The sequence below is a fragment of the Pseudopipra pipra genome, chromosome 1, assembly GCF_036250125.1.
Source record: "Pseudopipra pipra isolate bDixPip1 chromosome 1, bDixPip1.hap1, whole genome shotgun sequence".
NCBI lineage: Eukaryota > Metazoa > Chordata > Aves > Passeriformes > Pipridae > Pseudopipra > Pseudopipra pipra.
This window is the reverse complement of record NC_087549.1, coordinates 24,581,841-24,601,478: the sequence shown is the minus strand read 5'-3', so window position 1 is coordinate 24,601,478 and position 19,638 is coordinate 24,581,841. Positions and strand designations below refer to the sequence as shown.

General features: G+C 39.8%; 1 protein-coding gene across 1 annotated transcript in view; it reads right to left on the bottom strand.

Moving 5' to 3' along the window:
- Nucleotides 1–19,638, bottom strand: part of TRIQK (triple QxxK/R motif containing) — a 64,996-nt gene that overhangs the window by 24,998 nt on the left and 20,360 nt on the right. The gene's annotated exons all lie outside the window — the stretch shown is intronic.

Sequence of the window (19,638 nt, the reverse complement as noted above, 5' to 3'; positions counted from 1 at the left end):
ATACTATTTCATTCATGATAAGAGGTGTGAAAAAGGCAGCATAAAGTGTGGTAAGAGGGACATACAGCACACAAAGAGTCTTTCTGCCTCTCTGAGACAGGCTGTACCCAGCTACAATTTGCCTTACAGTGATTTTATTAACTGTTCGCTGCAAAAAAGTGGAAATAGACCATATTGGTATGTTTTATGTACACACTTTTCTTGCACATTCAATCATAGTCTGCCTGTGACTCTACTCACTGTTACAAACCCTTTCTCCAAGATTATTGCCTAAGCATTTCTTACCCATATTCAGTTTCTAGGTTGAATATTTATACCAAAGTTAAGAATTTTGCCCTTTTTCTGTTGGACTATATTCTACTTTTCCAAGCCATTTCACTGATTTCTCAAATTTAGTTTGAATTTTAATTTTAAACTCATTTCTTTACCGCCTCTCATACTGGTATAATTTTTCATTATCCCAGTGGCAATAATAATATTGGGCCCAGGACAGGCCACTGTGGATGCATTAGTAACTACTGAGAACAGCTTTCATACCACTTTGGTACCTATCTTGCAGTAGTTCCATATTCATGCATCTCTAGTTTGTTTACCAGAATACATTGTCAGAAAGCCCTGATAAGGTCAAGTTGTATGGCACCTCTTCCTCTTCCTCATCAATGGAAAGTTTGCTACTCTGTCAGAGAAGAAAATAGAACTGATTTAACAAACCATATTGGCTGTTTTTGACCTCCTTTTTGTACTGTAGGTGCTTACAAGACACTGCCCCTGTCCCGAAGAGCTTACTGTGAAGGATGAGGAAGGTGTGTTCAATAATTTATGAATATTATATGTCCCATCTGTTTGCTTGTTATTGTGATATATAAATACCAGAGGTTAGCTCCAGTAAAAGCTGGCCTGTGCTTAGGCAGGAGGGTAGGAAAATACTAGTAATAGTTCTCCACCAAGCACACTTAAAGACAATAAAGGAAAACACAGAGATTGATGACCAGGTCATCCCATTGAATTTCCCATAATAAAGCATATCAACGTAACAGATGTTCCACAAAACATCTTTGTTCTTCTTATCTCTGCAACTACATAACCAGAAATTTCTGTCATTGTCTTATATTAATTACTTTATTTTCACTTTAAACAGAACAGGAGCAATGGAAATCACAGGAGAAGTCAAGGATACCCTACTGGGGCATGTTTTTAGGAAAAAGTCAGCACACGTAAATTATTCTAAGACCACGATCAAAAGGAAAGCAATGCCACCTTCCTTCTTTCCTCACTGAAGACAAAACCTGTTCAGCAGCCTCAGCCTATCTGAACCAGGAAGAAACTCTTCCAGACCACATCTCTGCTATTAAGCAGGATCAAACCACCCCTTGCATGAAAAATGTTTTCAACACCAGTAATTTGATTTCTGATTTACTCTGGGGTGTATCATGGTCCTGCCAGGAAACACCACTAACTCATTCACAACAGTGGTTGCTGAACAAGCACCACAGTATCACCAAGTACTGTAACAACAGTATTAAATCTTTTGGATAAAGAGTCATGGTGTTTCAGGAGATGTCTCTCTCTCTGCTGCAGTTAACATCACACTACCTGATGTGTCCAACCTTATTAGATGACTGAGGCCTGTCCCTGGGGGAATGTCATAGTGGGACTGTGGCACCCCATGAATCTGGAGTCATCCCTTCTCCCATGTCCCTGCTTCTCCACAAGCACCCTCCCAGGAGCCACAGACCTCACCAACCGTTCTATTATGGGGCTTTGCTTAAAGGAGGGATGGTGACAACCAGTCCAGGAAGGCAGGGACACAAACTGTCACTCACAGGTTTCTTTTTCCCAGTTGGAATAGAGAGGTTGGAGTTGGCACAGAAAACCTTAGCAACTTGGGGAATAGATGAGGCCCTATGAAACAGAGTACAGGACTTCCACTTCAAATACCACATCACATCTGTTTCTATCAGTTTCAGTTTTTTGTTCTCATACTCCATAGTATGGCACCACTTGAACAGTATTAAAACATCATCTAGAATTAAATCATCTATCTGATTTTACGAAAAACAAATGAAGCCTTGCAGCAAAGTTGCATGATGAACCAGGGACAGAGCCTCAGAGACAGCGGAGCTCAGGAGAAGCCAGAATCACTTCTCTCTAATGCTTGCTTTGTTGAGCTGAAATCCCTTTTAACATTAGCCTAAGTTTTTGCTGCCAAGATTACATTAATTCACCACCGGTCACAATGTGCTAAAGAAAAGCTTCCCAGGTCTGAACCAAGCAAAGCCTGGACTGAAGCTAGAACTTGTGGGGAACAAAGTAAATTTACGATTTAGTCCAAGTATGGGATTCATGTCATTCACCTAGGAGTGAAAAAGTTGCAAGAGCTGAAGGGGACATCCTATGAATGATCATAGCCGTGTTTAAAGAGGGAAAGGAAGAAGTCTGGGAAGGAAGAGAAAACATCTGAGTGAGGAGATCTGCATGAAGTCAGGCACCAGAATTATGGCACAACTGCAATCCTGGATACCTTATCTCCTGATCCAGTGTCTTATCCAGTGGATATTATTTTTCTCAGAATTGAAAATAAATTGAATGCCGCCACGGTGCAGCAATTTCCTACTAGTCATATCATTCTGGACCAGCTGTATATAACAAGACCCAGCTGTATATAACAAGACCCAAAATACAAGTTGTAATTTATTAATTCTGCCTAAGTAAAAGGCTTCCAGTAATACTGACAGCATTTGCAGTTCTTACTTCAATGAAGAACATTGCGAGGGATGCTTTGTCAGACCTATATATCACTGTCACTCCAGAAGTCAGTGCACTGACAGTCATAGCAGAGGTGGATGTCACAGGATACTGTGAAAGTGATTATGTAAGATGGAAAAGCAGATTTTTGGAGTCTCACTCCAGCAAAGCAGAAATCAGAGGCTTTTAATGGAATTAGCCAAGAAGGGAACATCTCTTGTATACATCACCATTATCCCTTGGGATCCTAAAATTACTTGTGAGGAATAATCTCTCCAACTCACTCATAATTTTAGCACACCTAAGAACTACATATCTTCAGTTCGCTCATAATTTAAACTTCTTTCCTTACACAGAAACACCACCTGACAGGTCTTAACTAGCAGTGAATGACAGCAATAACAGCTTATTTAAAAGTGTAAAGGAAATGCATATTTATGAGCACCCAGAGTAATGGCTTATGGACCTCAGAACTAAAGGTGTAGTAATGTCTTGAAGGCATATTAGAAGACACAATTTTACTTTCAGGAGCCAAACTGGGCTACAGTCAGTGATGAGATCGCTGTTAAGATAATAGGATAGAGGAGCCTGTCTAACTTTTAAATTTATTTTTAATTTTCCAGATATACTACTCCATCTTTTTCTTTTCCCTTTCTGAAAGCTCACAGAAAAGGAACTACATGTGTGTGCATAGTAAAATAGTGCCATCTTACTCCTTAATTCAGGACTGTACTTACTGCCTGACAGGTGAATGTCTGGTATCCTTTACAAATACTGCAATTTAAAACATACCGTGAAGAATAGTTAGGCTTCACTTCACACCTTCTCTTTAGGCATATAAATCTGTCAAGTAACTGCCATCAGTGATGGTAATGAGTTTATCTGAGACCCTTTGATTTTATTTCACCATTTGCATCAGCATCAGTGCTCTGTTGATGTTTTAATGGATAAAATCAGTCGGTTTCAGTAAGCCTTACTTTGACCATACTATATTATAAACTATTTAAACAGTAAAAGTGATGTACTAGGGCAGTTTATTCAAAGAAATAAGGGTTGCTCCCAGCATAGTTTTTTCCAAATCTTTATTCCACAGGATGATCTTTCAAGTATGCTGCCCCTTGTAGGAAACATACAAAAGATGGAGAGACTGCTGAGGAAAATAGTTGACTATCTGGAAAACTATTTGATTAGATCAGATAAAGCATGGAGCTGTTTTCTATTCCTGAATCTTCCACAAAATTACTGCATGACCTTGGGAAATCTCTTTTCCTTGAAAGATTTTGGTACTCATCAAAAACTCTTGAGATCCTGGTCTAATGGTACAATAGAAGTGAAAAACACTAATAAATGTTATCTATTAGAGATGTTTCTCTGATGGCCTATATTAATTTCTTCTTAAAGATTTTAAAATTACATTTACAAATATAATGAGAAACAATTAAAAAAAGTACCTGAAAAAGTAACTGAATTTGCTCCTGACCCTTACAGTCAATTTCTTATTCATTAAAAGTGTGTGTTAAATATTTATAAACCCATGGACAATGCAATTTCAGTTTCTGGAATTAAAAGCATACAAAATTAAAAAGAATTAAACAAAATTTAACTGTGCTTTGTTCTTCACAAACTGTATGTGAACATTGCTCCTATCACAAAGGTCCTGTGTACCATCCCACACCTTCCCTTGAAGAAGTTCCTCTGTCTAGGGTCACACAGTGTAGTCTGGCATGTGACACAGAACATCAGCGATGTGTCAACAGTGATGTTCAACTCCATCTCCTGCGAGACAGTCCCGATGAGAAGCATCAGCAGAGAGAACCCCCCACCTCCCGTGGTGGTGGGCTCCGAGCAGACAGGACAGGCATTGCTCAGCACAGATGACAGACTTTATTTGTAAACTCTCTGAATGGTCCTCTATTGACATTTCTCAATCTGATTGATTCTGTTCTTTAACCATACCAGAAAGGACACATTTATTAAACATAACATGCAGAGTGAAGAACGCAGGGTTTTTTCAGTCATTTTTCAGTTCCTCACAACAAGAAGTTTGTCTCACGTTTGGAGTGAAAAATTTTTCTGACTGTCTCATTTCATAGATAGATAAATAGATATAGAAACACAGAACACCACCACCAAAAAGCCACACACCCTCCCTATGGCCTGTTTTTCTACAGCTCCATTCCTCAGAAGAAAAGAGACACAACTTCACTTTCAGTAACAACACAGTCCTTGTGACAGACATGCTTTTCCTAGATCCAAGAAAAAGCCAGTGAATCTCATTATGCCAGGTTCTAAAAATTTAGCAAAGGGATTTTGCATATGTAGAATAGAAGAGACTAAATTATTAAAACAGTATTACTGCAACTAACATTTGAGTGAAACATGCACACAGTGGAAATTTACATCAAGTTCTTTTGCTGCAAAATCCAAAGGTGTGGCTGAATTACAATGCTAATTTAATGTTCATGTTTTAATCATGGAAGCATGGAATGGTTTGAGTTGGAAGGGACCTTACAGATCATCTAGTTCCAATGTCCCCTGCCTTGAGCAGGGGCATTCAACCAGGTTGCTCAAAGCTTCGTCCAACCTAGCCTTGAACACTTCCAGGGATGGGGCACTCACAGCTTCTCTGAGAACTTGTTTCAGTGTCTCACCCCTCTCATAGTGAAGAATTTCTTCCTAATATCTAATCTATACCTGCCTCTTTCAGTTTAAAGCCATCAGTAATTTTTTTTCTTATGATAAAAAGGCTATAGTGCAGCAAATGGACTCACTCGGTGATGTGCTGGTGCTTTAGTTTTTATTTTCTTCATAGAAATGCCATAAGAAGAGTCTTTAGGCACCCACCTGTGTTTTTAGTACAGATACTGGCAAGTTCAAAGGCAGACACTGAAAAGTCAAGGAATAAAGTTGTCTGCTCTAACATATATACCAGAATACAGAGTTTTATGTATTTTTATCATTTTATGATAAGGTATGCTGCTCAAAAGCCCCTTCCTCTTTCAGGAGCTGTGTAAATATGGACAGTAAGACAGATCATTCAAGCTGTATGTGTCATAAATGAGGCAAGGGACCCGTGGAAGATGAGAAATGCATTTATGGTTGGGGTAATAGATGAAGACAAGAGTATATTTTCCTCTCTCAGCCACATGTTTTGGGTATGATCTTGGACAAGACATTCAAGTTTTGATTCACCAACATGCAGTCCTAGGTAACAGTCTTCCTTCTTTTGGGTTAGGAAAAGTGCAGAGATTTGATGAGGCAACGCATGGCAATAATGTTACCCCATTCTTCTCTGAGGCCAGCATCCCATGCCATGATCAAATAGCAGCCTTAGCTGATACATGAATGTGATACGTTAGTGACCAATGATCCACAGAAATACATGTGCCTTCCTCACTTTCCACTCCAGGTGTTTACTCAGCTATAACCCACTGTATTGGGTCTGGCTAAGGTGGAGTTCATTTCCCCACAGCAGCCCTCACAGTGCTGTGCTTTGCATTGGTAGCTAGAAGGGTGTTGATAACACACCAGTGTTTTGGCTACTGCTGAACACAGCATCAGCACGGTAACATTCCTTCTGGGACCGGACCCAAGCTGACCCAAACTAACCAAAAGGATATTCCATACCATATGATGTCAGCTCAGATATAAAAGCTAAGGAAAGGAGCAGGAAAGCAGGCATTCATTGTCTCCAATGAATGATAAGGAACCATTACATGTTGCTGAAGCCCTTCTTCCTGGGAAGTTGCCAGATATTGCTACTGATGGGAAGCAGAGAATAAACCTTGTTATCTTTCGCTTTTCTTTTGCATGCGCCAAGCTTTTGCTTTGCTTTTGCTTTAATAAACTGCCTTATCCCGCCCCACAAGTTGTTTTCGATCTTACTGTCTCCCCTGTCCAGCTGGGAAGGGGAGTGAAAGAGTGGCTGGGGTGGGCACCCAGCATCCAGCCAAGGTCAACCCACCACACCCACTCTAAACTAATATATCAACCTATTCCAAGATTTACTGAGAACAAAGCCCTTTCAGTGTCCCCCATACTGGTGTGCACTTCCAAGATCCAAGCAATTCCATGGTGAAGATTTCAGTAATGCTTTCTTCTACACATCTGCATGAATTTCTTTCAAAATGTGATAAGCCAGGTTCAAATAATTCTTGGGAAATTACTGATTTTGCATATATAAATAGATAGGTGGAGATAGACCATATTACCATGCTCTTGTTCTACCACCTTTGGTACCTGCTGTAAACTGTTTCCAAACTCTTCCTATTTACTTACTGAATGAAATACGTTCCCAGGTTCCTTGTCAACCCACAGACACTATGTATTTTTCTTTCCCATCCCTCCCTGGAGATGTGCTAATTGCTAGAAGTATTAATTTAGTTTTACAGAACCATTTTTTAGTTTCCTATTGAGATTTTTTGATCACAAAATACATGAGTCACAACCTATTCCTACCAGTGGGACATGTTGCAACAGCTAGACCCAAGGGGTAACACATGAAAGTCCTGTCAAAGATGTACAGCTGGGCATCCTCTGAGAAACTGCACATTATACTTACTAGTAGACTGTTAAGTACTGGACTTCTGTAATAAAAAGAACAAAAAAAGCAGTAACACTAAACGTACATTCAACAATTTATTAAAAAATCCCCAAAACAAACTAAAAAAAATGATGCCGTGGAAATGTTTTGATAATTTTGTCACACTGTGTTGAGAGCACAGGCACCGAAAAGCAAAGTTTAATCAAAATGTGCCCCTTTCCCCTCATCTCTGCTTTTCAGCATGGATTTTCAGCACAAACTTCATATTCTTTCCAACAAAAAGGAAAAAGCCTGTGAAATTCAAGATTATGTTTTCAGTTCTCCTGAAATCTTGATTTTGGTAAAAATACTCAGTATTAATTTTTCCACAAGTAAAACTTCAGTAAGAAAGTTATGGTAATCCTTCCAAATGCATTTTCTAGCTATAAATATCTCAGAAAGCTGTTCCACTTCACAGTGAAACTTTGTCCATATGGAACATATGACTAGGAAGGACTTGGTGAACTACTGAAATCCAGTGCTCTCCTAGGGAAGGCATATATATCACCCTGTTTTCTTTAAAACTGATTGTTTTCAATGATCAGTTGGAAAACAAGTTAGAGCTTTGGATTTGGGGTTTTTTGGGTTGTTTTTTGTCTTTAGTTCTACCAGTAGGACATTACTCAAGAAGCTCAATCTCCTATTTTCTTAAGAAACTGCCTTCTATTTCCTATTATGTTGCTCTGTGGACAATTTATACGCAGTTACAGACTGGATACACATGGACTGTTGTCTTTCCCAAATGTTAACTTGGGAAATTCGAAAAGAACCATATTTGTCTTAATTCATGTTCAGCTGTGCTAAACAAGGCTCTTCTTGGTCACCCTAGTAGTTCTTTCAGCATTTCTTTCAATTCCTCTTTCTCAAACATGGATGAGCAAAGCAGTACTGAGTACTTCAAATTCACTGTCCCCAGTGCCCTATTTAATGGCTCTATTATTTCTTATCACTATTTTAAACACATGCAAGGATAAAGCACAGTTTTTTCATGACCAGAAGTGATCAACGGAAACAAGGGGACTTTTCCTCTAAGATTTCCAGCTGATGAATTGACATCAGCTAGCTGGTTGTGAACTAGCTAGTTGTGAACTAGCTGGTCATCAACGTGTGTAGTTCTTTGATACTATTTTGATCACAGACAACCAACAAATTGTGAAGAAACATAATTAGCTCTTCTATCTAAATGCTATTCATTCCAACTTCACACTTATGGATTGGATTTTGCTCCCAGTTACAAGGATAAGCCTCTGAAATAAATGCTAAATTCAGTAGTGTGATACCTGTCCCAAATTTCCACCACCAGAAAATCCAGCCTTCCTACTCATGGTCTCTTGACTGTAGGAAGTGTTTCTTTTCAGACTAAAAGTTACCTGAAAGGTAGCTGAATAAAGCAAAAAACATAACATTTAACTCTGCTTTTAATTTCTCTTTTTGCATCAGTGACAGAAATAAGATGGGGAAGACAACTCTCTGTGGGGCACATTTTTTCTGCTTTTGTCATAGTCAAAATGTTTTATTCTCCCTCTCTGAAGAATACATGAAAGCACTTCCCTCTTTGTCCTTTTCATGACGATTACTCGTTAGAATTTGGTAATTTTTCTCTACACAAACACAATGGCTCATATTTCCTTCTTCCATCAAGCTATTTGGACAGAAGTTCTTCCATGGAATATATATGCTATGAAGTCTGTGGTTTTCCAAGTTGCCTGTGAAGATACACGGAGCCTCCTGTGTTACAGACGTGAGTCTGATTTTCTTGTAACTCTACCAATCGTTTCCATCTGGTATTGTACTTAACAGGATGATTTTCTGAGACACTTCACACTATGAAGTATGTTAAGGATTGTACCTTCACTTCTATTTGGTTTGCAATTTATTCAATGTTTCTCCCTGTGCAGTTCATTCTAGTTTGCACAGTCCTCTTCTATTCCAGAAAAGACAGAGCGGACTGCAGTCTATCTTTTCTTCAGGGAATTTTCTTCAAGGATAACCCCACTAGTCATTTCACTCCATTTCTTTTCACTGCTCAGTAGGCAAAATACCAGTGTACTATACCTGAACATAAAGGAGAAGGCTGTGCCAAAAAAAGAACTGCATTCATGTTTTGTTGTGCCTTCCACACGTATCAAAGGCAACATCATCGCTCACTGCAGACAGTGTAAAATACCTCTAAAAATACATGGATTTAAACTATTGTAGCTATTATGCATGAAGTAACTCAGTCTGCAGGCCTCATCTGACCTACAGAGGCCACTGAATTGAAATCAAAACCTATTCTGAGAAGCTGAGGGAAACCTACACAGGAAGCGAATCCTTCTTGCACTTCCTAATCTGTTCAACCTGCATGTTTTACAGAATAAAGATTCTTCCTAGGCTCAGCTGAGGTGTAGCTTGGCTTTGCAATGTGTTGAACAGCAATACTGGCTTATGGCACTTGTTGGTCTGAGTTTAGCCACACACTTCAGTCCCTGCAGTGTTCTGTCCTGTCTTTGATGTGTAGTAGCTCAGTTTGTGCATGCAGCTGGATGATGAAGCAAATCAGGGCATTCATTCAATTCGCAAAATGCCCAGCACATCTTTTACTTCGAGCTGGATCAAAATGGCACACAAACAGCTGCACCACTCAAGAGGATGGTATACTATACACTGCGACATGGTGAACAAGTAGAGAGAGGTAGGTGTTGCTAAAGGTCACTTTGCACCAATATATTAGACAATGAGAATAGAAACTTGAATTCAGTGGTATGTGCATTCCAATTGTTACAGAAGTCCCTGACAGTTGTAGCCTATTCCCAAACACTTTCTACACATGGCTCAAGAGTGAACTGAAAATTGTCTGGAGCAATTTTCCACAGGCAGTTTGCAAGCAGCTGCTTGGTTTTAGGGATAAAAGAGTTTAATAGTAGGTCTAGGTTATTCGATGCCAGCTGACCTCTCTGTCAGAAAGCAGTGCTACACTTGCTTTAACCTACAAGTGCAGAGACAAATCACCGGCCCAAACTCAGACCCTTCACCTATTAGAACAGAAGCCTGTAGAGATGATTCTTACACATACCCACTCAGTGCCTGCAAAACTCCTAGGAGGCCTCACTTGCATTCTACTTTAACTTAAAACTTCTTCCAGCTCTCCAGTTTACAATGATCGAAGGTCTCTCAGGCCAGGTCTAAACTGACAGTTGCAGACTCATTCTGCCTGTGATGGGAACTGCCAAGGTGCAAGCAGGAGATTCATTGCCATAATACAGAGCATCATGGCCAAGTTAATTAGCGCTGCTACGAGACAGGTCAACATGAGCTCTACGCTCAAAAAGCTCAAAGCTGAGGGGTTTAATGCAGCCTGTGAGCTCAGACTTACTTAAAACAGCTTCAGTGAATCTGGGCACACCTCATCAGTATGCTGTAACCTTGAGCTGAAGGGACCATGTCTAATGCTGAGACACTGTTTCACTCCATATGCTAGTTCATTATCCAGCTCCTCTCTGTTTTGACTGCCAACAAATAATGATGTTTTTCAACACTTCTCCACTAGGAACTGAATGCACAAACAACGCATCATAAATGCCACCCAACATCTGCCAGGCAGTTACCATCTTCCCATGACTATCACCCAGGCTGAACCTGAGCAAGTGATTTACTGACAAGCTGTGTCACATCCTCTTACCTATCATACCCTAGATTATGCAAACCCCAAGTCTTATGAATTGCCCACAGGTATTTGGTTAAAATATCACAGGAAAATTATTTCTAACAATAAAAACACCATGCATTCTAAAATTACTGTTACCTTGTTAATAAAAAATCAAATATTGCAATCAGTATTGCTACAAATCTTACAGCAGATACGCAGATAATGATAAGATATTCACAGAAAATAAATGAAGGAAAAGGCAGGCTTTTCCACCTTTCTTATTTAACAGGCAGTCAAAATTCTTGAAAATAGTATTATTTAATATATGAGTTATTGTAGAACAGCATCAATAGCTCAGTCCCATGGTAAATAGGGTATCTGTGTAGCTGGGATAATGACAAGGACCAGATTTCAAGTAAAGTATTTCAAAGATTCAGCAACATATTAGTGACTTGCCTTATATTATCTGTAAATTTATTAACTGAAACCAGGGCAAATTATTTGTTTTCCCACATTCCACTTATTGTAGAGCTCTTTGTTCACTTCATGGTGCTTTTCTGTACTGATTCATTTGCTACACAAATGAAAAATCTCAAAATAACTTTGAATTTGTGAATACTTTCAATAGTACTTATTCTAATCAGCCTTTACCATCAAGTAAAAGCAAAAGCTATTTGCACAATATTTGAGACTTCTGTACCTGTAATTCGAATCAAGCAACTGCCTTTTCATATTTTCATTCTAGCAGTTTGAGCTTCCTAATATCATTTTGCTTCTGCCCTGTAACTTTTTTTCTCATCCAACACTTAAAAGCCTGCAAGTAATATGTAGAACCTAGCAGACAATCCCATAAATAGTTCAAGACCCTAGAAACCACAATGTTCCCAGTTCCTAGCTTTCTTCCAAAATAAGGCATAATATAAGCAAGAGCTTCCACTAAAAAAAAATATTTTTAAAACAATTCAGTTACAGAGATCCATGACAACATTCAATTAATGGACTGCATGACAGCAATCACAAAGGTGAACAAATTCATTACAAAAACCAGATGACTTCTTCTATGGTCATAATTACCCTGAACACGGAGATCTAACACATTCTTTTAAAGCCCTAAGGTGCAATGCCTGATGAACTACATAACACACAGGCCACATCCTGAAGCATGAAATACAACAATCTCTTCAGTTAAACCTCTTGAATTGATCCAAGGTGATTCTATGTCTTTCTTCTGAGACCACTACCCCTGCAATGCTTGCCAGACTCCCTGCTGCCTTTATTCCTGCTGGCCCAGACAGTAGCAGAAGGCTAACAGACCACCATCCTCCATGGTAGGACAATGGCTGGACAAAACTTAACTGAAATCAACAAAAAACTAGTGCTACATCTCACAGCATTGTAACTAAAGAATTGCAGTTACAACTATTAATTATGTCCAACTTAAGCATCTATCAAGCACATCCTGAGAGATGCATCTGCACTGGGCATTTCATTCTTATGCCTTCTCCATTGCTTTGTTATGATGAAATGAGAGGAAATCATATTTGTAGTTCAGTGCCCAACGCTCCTTGCATTTATATTGATGCAATATTGCCTACAAATATAAGCACCTGCACTACACGAAGAGAATGCATATATATGAACACTATATACATAGAAAAATTATGTCTAAGATTTTTTATAAATGGGTGTCTGAAGTTAATTTACATATTCACAGTAAGTACTGTGAAGTCCAGCTTTCACATATGAGCTAAGATTTTCAAAGCCTGGTGAAAGATTTCTAAAAATGTTAAACTGCTCTGTCTCTGAATGTAATATACACATGCTTATGTGCCTATAGTGAAAATTTTATGTATTTTGTAAAGGATTGTAAGAGCTTTTTCTAGGTTGATTTTTTTTGACCGCAGAAATGAAAGTAAGTACACACACAAATATGTACCATTGCAAGAGCTGGTATGGACACTGGACACCTTACAGGAATTGCAAGTTCTTGAAATAACATCAGGCTAATATGCAATTCACCAACTGGAAACATGTCAAATTTCACTCTCATTTACACCTATTACAAATTTGTAGCAACTCCGCTGAGTGAAATGGTGATATTGTTAATGAGATTAAAATAAGAGCAGACTATGAGCCTCCATTGGTATAAAAGTACTAAACAAGTGAAGTATGAACATACAGTAAAAGCAATATAATCAAACAAGCTCAAAGAAACTCAGCTTTTGCTGTGGAAGAGGGGATGGGAGGCAAGGGTTTAGATACACCACCTTTCTCCTTAGCTTCTCTTTATGGTATATGTACATATTCCCACAACACCCTGGCTCTGCAGCTGCCCCTCCCTCCCATCCTTGCTCAAGCTGGGACTATGTCTGCCCAGTAAACGAAAACTAAATAATATCCACACAAACGTAAGTACATATACAGATCTACCATCACCTTTTACGCTCTAAGCTAAGGCAATAAAATATAGCTTTACCGTTTTGGACTTAAAAAATACATGATCACAAACGGTATATGCTTAAAATCCATCATCAGTCTCCACGGAACATATTTAAAACATCCCAATCGTCACAAAATGTGGATTAAATTAGTATAGCCAGACTAGGCTTCACTTCACAGCAGTGTTTTCCTCAGCTGCTCCTGCTTTAGTTTCCAAGAAGTGATTCCACTGGCATAAAATTAAAATCAAAAAGCAATCACTGACCAAAGGACCTAGTTCCCTTTTTGTAATACCAAAATGCATTCTTCATAAAAGCTCCTCCTAAAAAAAAAGAGACTACACATGGTATCAGTGGCATATCACTGTGAAGTATGAAACTCAGATTCCAAAACTTGCCAACAGTCACACATAATAGCAAAAGGAAGATTTGTTTTTTTTTTTACTTCTCTTTATTATGTGCTTAATAGTAGATTTTTATTAGAAAAATTCAAGAGAGCAAATGTAATGTTCCATATGCAAAAAAAACCCTCTGTACATTGGAACTGCTTATTTCTTGGGGTTTTCTTACACTGTAAATAAATAGTAGGAGAGATCTCTCCCCTTTTTGTCTCAACTTAGAGTAGTCAGTATTTGTTTATGTACTTTTCCTCTCCCTTTCTTTCCCACAGTAAATAGGTGACCGACATCAAATACGGGGGGAAAAAAGTTGACTAATTAAAAAAATAGACTGGATCATTTTTCTTCCATTGATATCAGTCCTGCTACACCTTTGCTTGTGACAGTGGAGAGCAATCTTGATGCAAATGCTGCCTTCTGGTCCTGTTGCCTTTTCTTCACAGAGAAGAATTTCACCTGTTTTGTGACAGATGGTGAAATTTTGAAATTTTCAGCACAAATTCAGTCCAAACACTTTTTACTCTTGCTGCTCTTGCTGTTGTTTCAGAAATTAAATCTGAAATTTTCATGCTGATAACAAGCATTTCCTGATCCAAAACAAAACAAACAATCACATTTCACTTCAAAGTATGCAATGTATTTCAGAAGAAATTATCAAAATATAACACTTCCCTTTTTTTAAGCTGAAAATTAAGGCTGTTAGTGGCCAGTTTATTCTGAGTATGTAACGGCACTATTCAGGATAAGAAACTTGGAGGCACACTAACTCTGTAGAAACACAGAGAAGGCGAACAATAACAGAAAACAGAGAAAAGGTGAGGCAGTAGAGAGTAAAGACAATTTTTTTAGCAGTAGAGTAAGTGGAGATGGCAATCTGACACAAGAAAAGCTTCCCTCCACAGACAGGGAGACAACGGGTCCGGGCTCCAGCTGGTAGCTGGGGTTGGGAACTCCAGGGATGCTTTTGCTGCCACTAGCCTCCAAGCTCTTCTCTATCTCATCAGGGCTACAGTAAGACCATAAGTCTTGGCACTAGGAAGAGGTGTCTTTCTTCTGGAAAAGTCACCAGTCTCCACACCAAGGAGTTTTAAGAAAGGGCTGACTTTACCTACAGAGTTTTATCTGTTAGTTCAGGTGGGCAGTTCTCTCTCCCCTCCTGAGCTGATACAGCCAGCGTCTCAGTACTCCCACCCAGTCCCTTTTACCACTCCACTGCTCTGCATATGTGATGCCAATGAGTACCACTTCCATCACCGAGTCATCATGCTCAGCCTACCACCCTGTGCTTTCAAAACAAAAAGAGAATGTATTTTCATTCATAATTTTTACTCCTTTCAGGGGATGTGAGTAGCTTAGTTTACTCCAGAGAACCCCTGGGTTATGCCTATATAAGCACCAGTTCCTAAAGGATCAAGCTGGCAAGTCAGGAGATACAGAGCAGACAATAGGCAGACCTTTGAGTCTACAAATTGAAGGTTGAATGATTGGCAAACAACCCTTCCTCATGAAAAATTATGCTACAGCAACACAATAGTAATGGGAGCCAAAAGTATGTCTATTCCTGGTGTGTAGACCAGGTTTTAGTTATGCTATAATCCTCTCAGTATGCCTGCTTAGGATCCCACAATCACACGAGTCATGAACACTACCCACAAATCCTGCGGCTTCCATGCCGAGCAAGCGACACACCAGATGAAGAAGGATGGAAAATATACATGTGGAATTGTTCTGGGAACTTAAAGCACACATAACAGTAAACAAAGCAAATATGGTACAAAACCTGTTGCTATTTTCACAGCATTTGTGGAGCAAAGCTGCATAAATGCAGAAGGATGTATACTGCCTCACACCTTTCCACAGATTCCAGCAAATTAAACACAGCAGCACAAACAGCAGCAGGGAGAAGGAAACGCTCTGCAGAGGAGCTGCCCTGCTTGCTGCTGCACTGCAGGTGTATGTTTGGGTATGTGAGTGAGAGATAAATAAAAAGTGTTAAAATTACTTTTGCTCATGCTTCTTTCACAGCCTTGGCTGTTACGGAGATCTGAATGGGGAGAGACTCCCTCAGTGCCATCCTCCCTCCTCCACGCACAGCCTAAGCCAGTTTGAGAAGGTTGCTGCTGTTGTTTCCTGTCCCATTTGGGGACAGGCATCACAAAGCCAGTGCCAGTTTGGTGTGGTAACTCAAAGACTGCCTCTGCTCCCCACTGAACGGGCAATGCCACTGTCAGATACCAGAGCACTTGCTTAAGTGGCACTACAGACAAATTTTGGCTGGTGGCAGGAGAGATGGCTGAAAGCCAGCTGACAGAGAAGAGCAGTATCAATCTCTGTGCTGAGGGAATCCTCTGAAAATGCTACTGAAGCAAACAGCAACTGCTAGCGGCACAGTGGCAAACAAGACACCTCTCCTCTCATGGAGGAGAGGAAAAGGCAAACGGCTGAACTGAAGTGATCAACATGAACTTGAACTGTGGCACAGAGCAAACATGTGGCATGCCGTATGGAAACTCAGAACAAAACAGAAAGCTTGGAACAAAATGAAATTAAAAATCTGCTTTTATTTCAAATTACTCCACTAAACATCTAACTGAAAATTGTGTTGAAGTTGATACGACTTCGTGACATGTTGTTCCTTGAAGGCTGCCATTTTCCATCAAAAAAAAAAGGTATGAAAAACGTTTCAATCTGGTTACCTTCTATCCAGCAAGGCTAGAAAACATTAAATTGTGAGCTAAAAAATAACATCACACCATTAGTCAGCAAGAGATAGCTGTTCAGCTAGCATCTATCATAATATTTTCAATAATCCATAGATACCAAATGCCTGGAAAGGAAGGATAGCAATCACTCCAAGCATACATTTTGAACTTTAAATGCATTTGGTAAGTTAATTTTTTTAAAGACAGGCCCTGTGCAGCCTCATTTTGCTCACTGTTTCTAGATATAACCTATCTCAAAAAGGGTGATCAAATGTCCATCTCCAAAACAAATGAGTCTCGAGCATTAGGGCATTCTTTATTCTGAGGAGTCATCTGTTGAACAGCCTCACTCTGAAGCATCCCTATAAAAGTACCTGAAAGTACCTAAGCTGTCAAATCTAGAGTTTATTGGATGAACGTATTTTAAGAAAGAAATTAAATTCTTTCTGTATAAGTTTTAATAAGTATTGGAATAAAATCAGATTGAGAAGAATCAAGAGGAGTTAAAATGAAGAATCTAGAGCATCTTTCCAATGAGAAAAGGCTGTGAGATCTGGGGCTGTTTACCCAGGAGATGACTAGGCTCAAGGGGGACCTCATCAATGTATATAAATACCTGAAGGGAGGACAGAGCCAGACTCTTCTCAGTGGTGCCCTGTCACAGGACTAGAGGCAATGGGCACAAACAGAAACACATTAAAAAAAAAACCTTTTACTCTGAGGATGGTTAAACATAGGAAGAGAGGTTGTGGAGTTTCCTCTTTGGAGATACTTGAGAGCCATCTGAACTCTGTTCTGGACAATCAGCTCTTTGTGTCTCTGCTTGAGCAGGGTGGTTAGACGAAATGATCTCCTTTGGTCCTCGCCAACCTTGTGATAAACAGATGAATTATTTCCACTTATGCAAAACTATATAAGAACAAAAAACCAAGAAGTAATGATAAAAAACCTGAAATATTTCCATCTTTGTCAGGGTAATATTGGACCATATTTGTCAATAGTACACCTATTTGTCCTATAATACACCTAAAGGCATAATGAGACTAGAGGGATCAGTCCATCAAGCTCAGCTACCAAGCCTAAAGCTAGCCCAAAATGCTTACATAAAACTCACACACCTGCAACATTAAACTATAAAACAGTATCCATAATTTTCAAACTCTCCCTCTCACATTCATTAAGTTCAGAGAAATAATTTCCATTATAGAATCATAGAATCATAGAATCGATTGGGTTGGAAAAGACCTCCGAGATCATCGAGTCCAACCCTTGGTCCAAATCCAGTCCATTTACTAGATCATGGCACTCAGTGCCACGTCCAATCTGCGTTTAAAAATCTCCAGGGATGGTGAATCCACCACCTCTCTGGGCAGCCCATTCCAATGCCTGATCACTCTCTCTGTAAAGAATTTTCTCCTGATATCCAACTTAAATTTCCCCTGGCGGAGCTTAAGCCCGTGCCCCCTTGTCCTATTGCTGAGTGCCTGAGAGAAGAGACCAACCCCCACCTGGCTAGAACTTCCCTTCAGGTAGTTATACACGGTGATGAGGTCACCTCTGAGCCTCCTCTTCTCCAGGCTAAACAACCCCAGCTTCCTCAGCCTCTCCCCATAGGACTTATGCTCCAGTCCCTTCACCAGAAGGGAAGAGAAGAGCCTTGTTGCTCTTCTCTGGACCTGCTCCAGCACCTCAATATCCTTTCTGAACTGAGGGGCCCAGAACTGAACACAATACTCAAGGTGTGGCCTCACCAACGCAGAGTACAGGGGGAGGATCACTTCCCTGCTCCTGCTAGCCACGCTATTTTTGATACAGGACAAGATCCCATTGGCCTTCTTGGCCACCTGGGCACACTGTTGGCTCATGTTGAGCTTCCTGTCAATTAGTACCCCCAGGTCCCTTTCTGCCTGGCTGCTTTCCAGCATTGGCAAACTCTATAGCTATATCAGTGAATGACCAGAGTGGGAGCTGAAACAACCATCAGCAGAGCACAGGCAGAGCACAGTCTATTTTAGTTCTTGCTCTCTGTCCTCTACGGTATACTACAATCACAGAAACACCTACTAAGTTATGTAGTTTATTTGCCTGCCAGCAGAGATTCTTCCCCTTGATAATTTTTAACACTTGCTTTTGCCAAGTTAAGAGCAATGTGTCGCATCTAAACAAAATTAGCTTATTATGAGCCCCCACTGTATTTTGCAGTACCCAATGGATCACGATGCTGCATTGTATAACAGGGAAGGTGCCAAATTGTTCAGACAACATGCCAGGCCAAAACTGTTGAGTCAGCAACATAACAGGATCCCTCTGAGTGCTTGGCCCCAATACAAATACTCTTAGCCCCTTGCTAAAGCACAGTGTCCTCTCCCCTGCTCAAGGCACATCTGATCAGTCCTGGTATCTCACAGGTGTTACATGTCCAACCACTGTGCCACATGGTAGCAATTCGCAAGAAACAGACTACATTGTGGAAGAGCAGGAGGTAATTATTTGAGTCCCAGATGCAGCTTTACATCCTCCGGGTCTCTCCAGTGATCCCACTGATCACCAGACTCTGCCACCCTACAGAGGACTTCAATAAACAACTCTAACCATGGTCACCTGAAAGCATTCACAAGAAAAAAAAAAAAAAGCAACCCTAAAGGAGATGGCTGAAAAAGAAGTGACTGTGATGAAACAGACATGGAGAAAATGCCAGAGAGCTGATATAATCATCTTCTTTCAAATGACCCAGTTACACAGGATGAGTTGTCCCAAAAACGTGCTGCAGGGCTCCCATTTCTCACCAAACCCATTTGGGTGAAACACTTGTGGTGTCATCTACTGGGTAACAGTTTCCTTGCAAGGTTTTCTACAAAAATCTAAATCGTACAAAAGCAGAGAGCTCATGTATTGAAACATTTTTCCATTTTATCTGCACTCAAAAGCTTTCAGCCATGTTTCTAATTATCTCAGAGAATAAGCCAAGAAGTCAGCCACACAAACTGCCCAAGATTAAGAAACATAGACCATTTCACAGCTACAAAATAATCCCTTACTTTCAACTTCACAGGAAGTTGAAAAGACCACTAAAACAGTTATATTAAAATAATGAGGCAGCACTAAAAAAATTGAGACATGATAAAAATAAAATTATTCACATAAC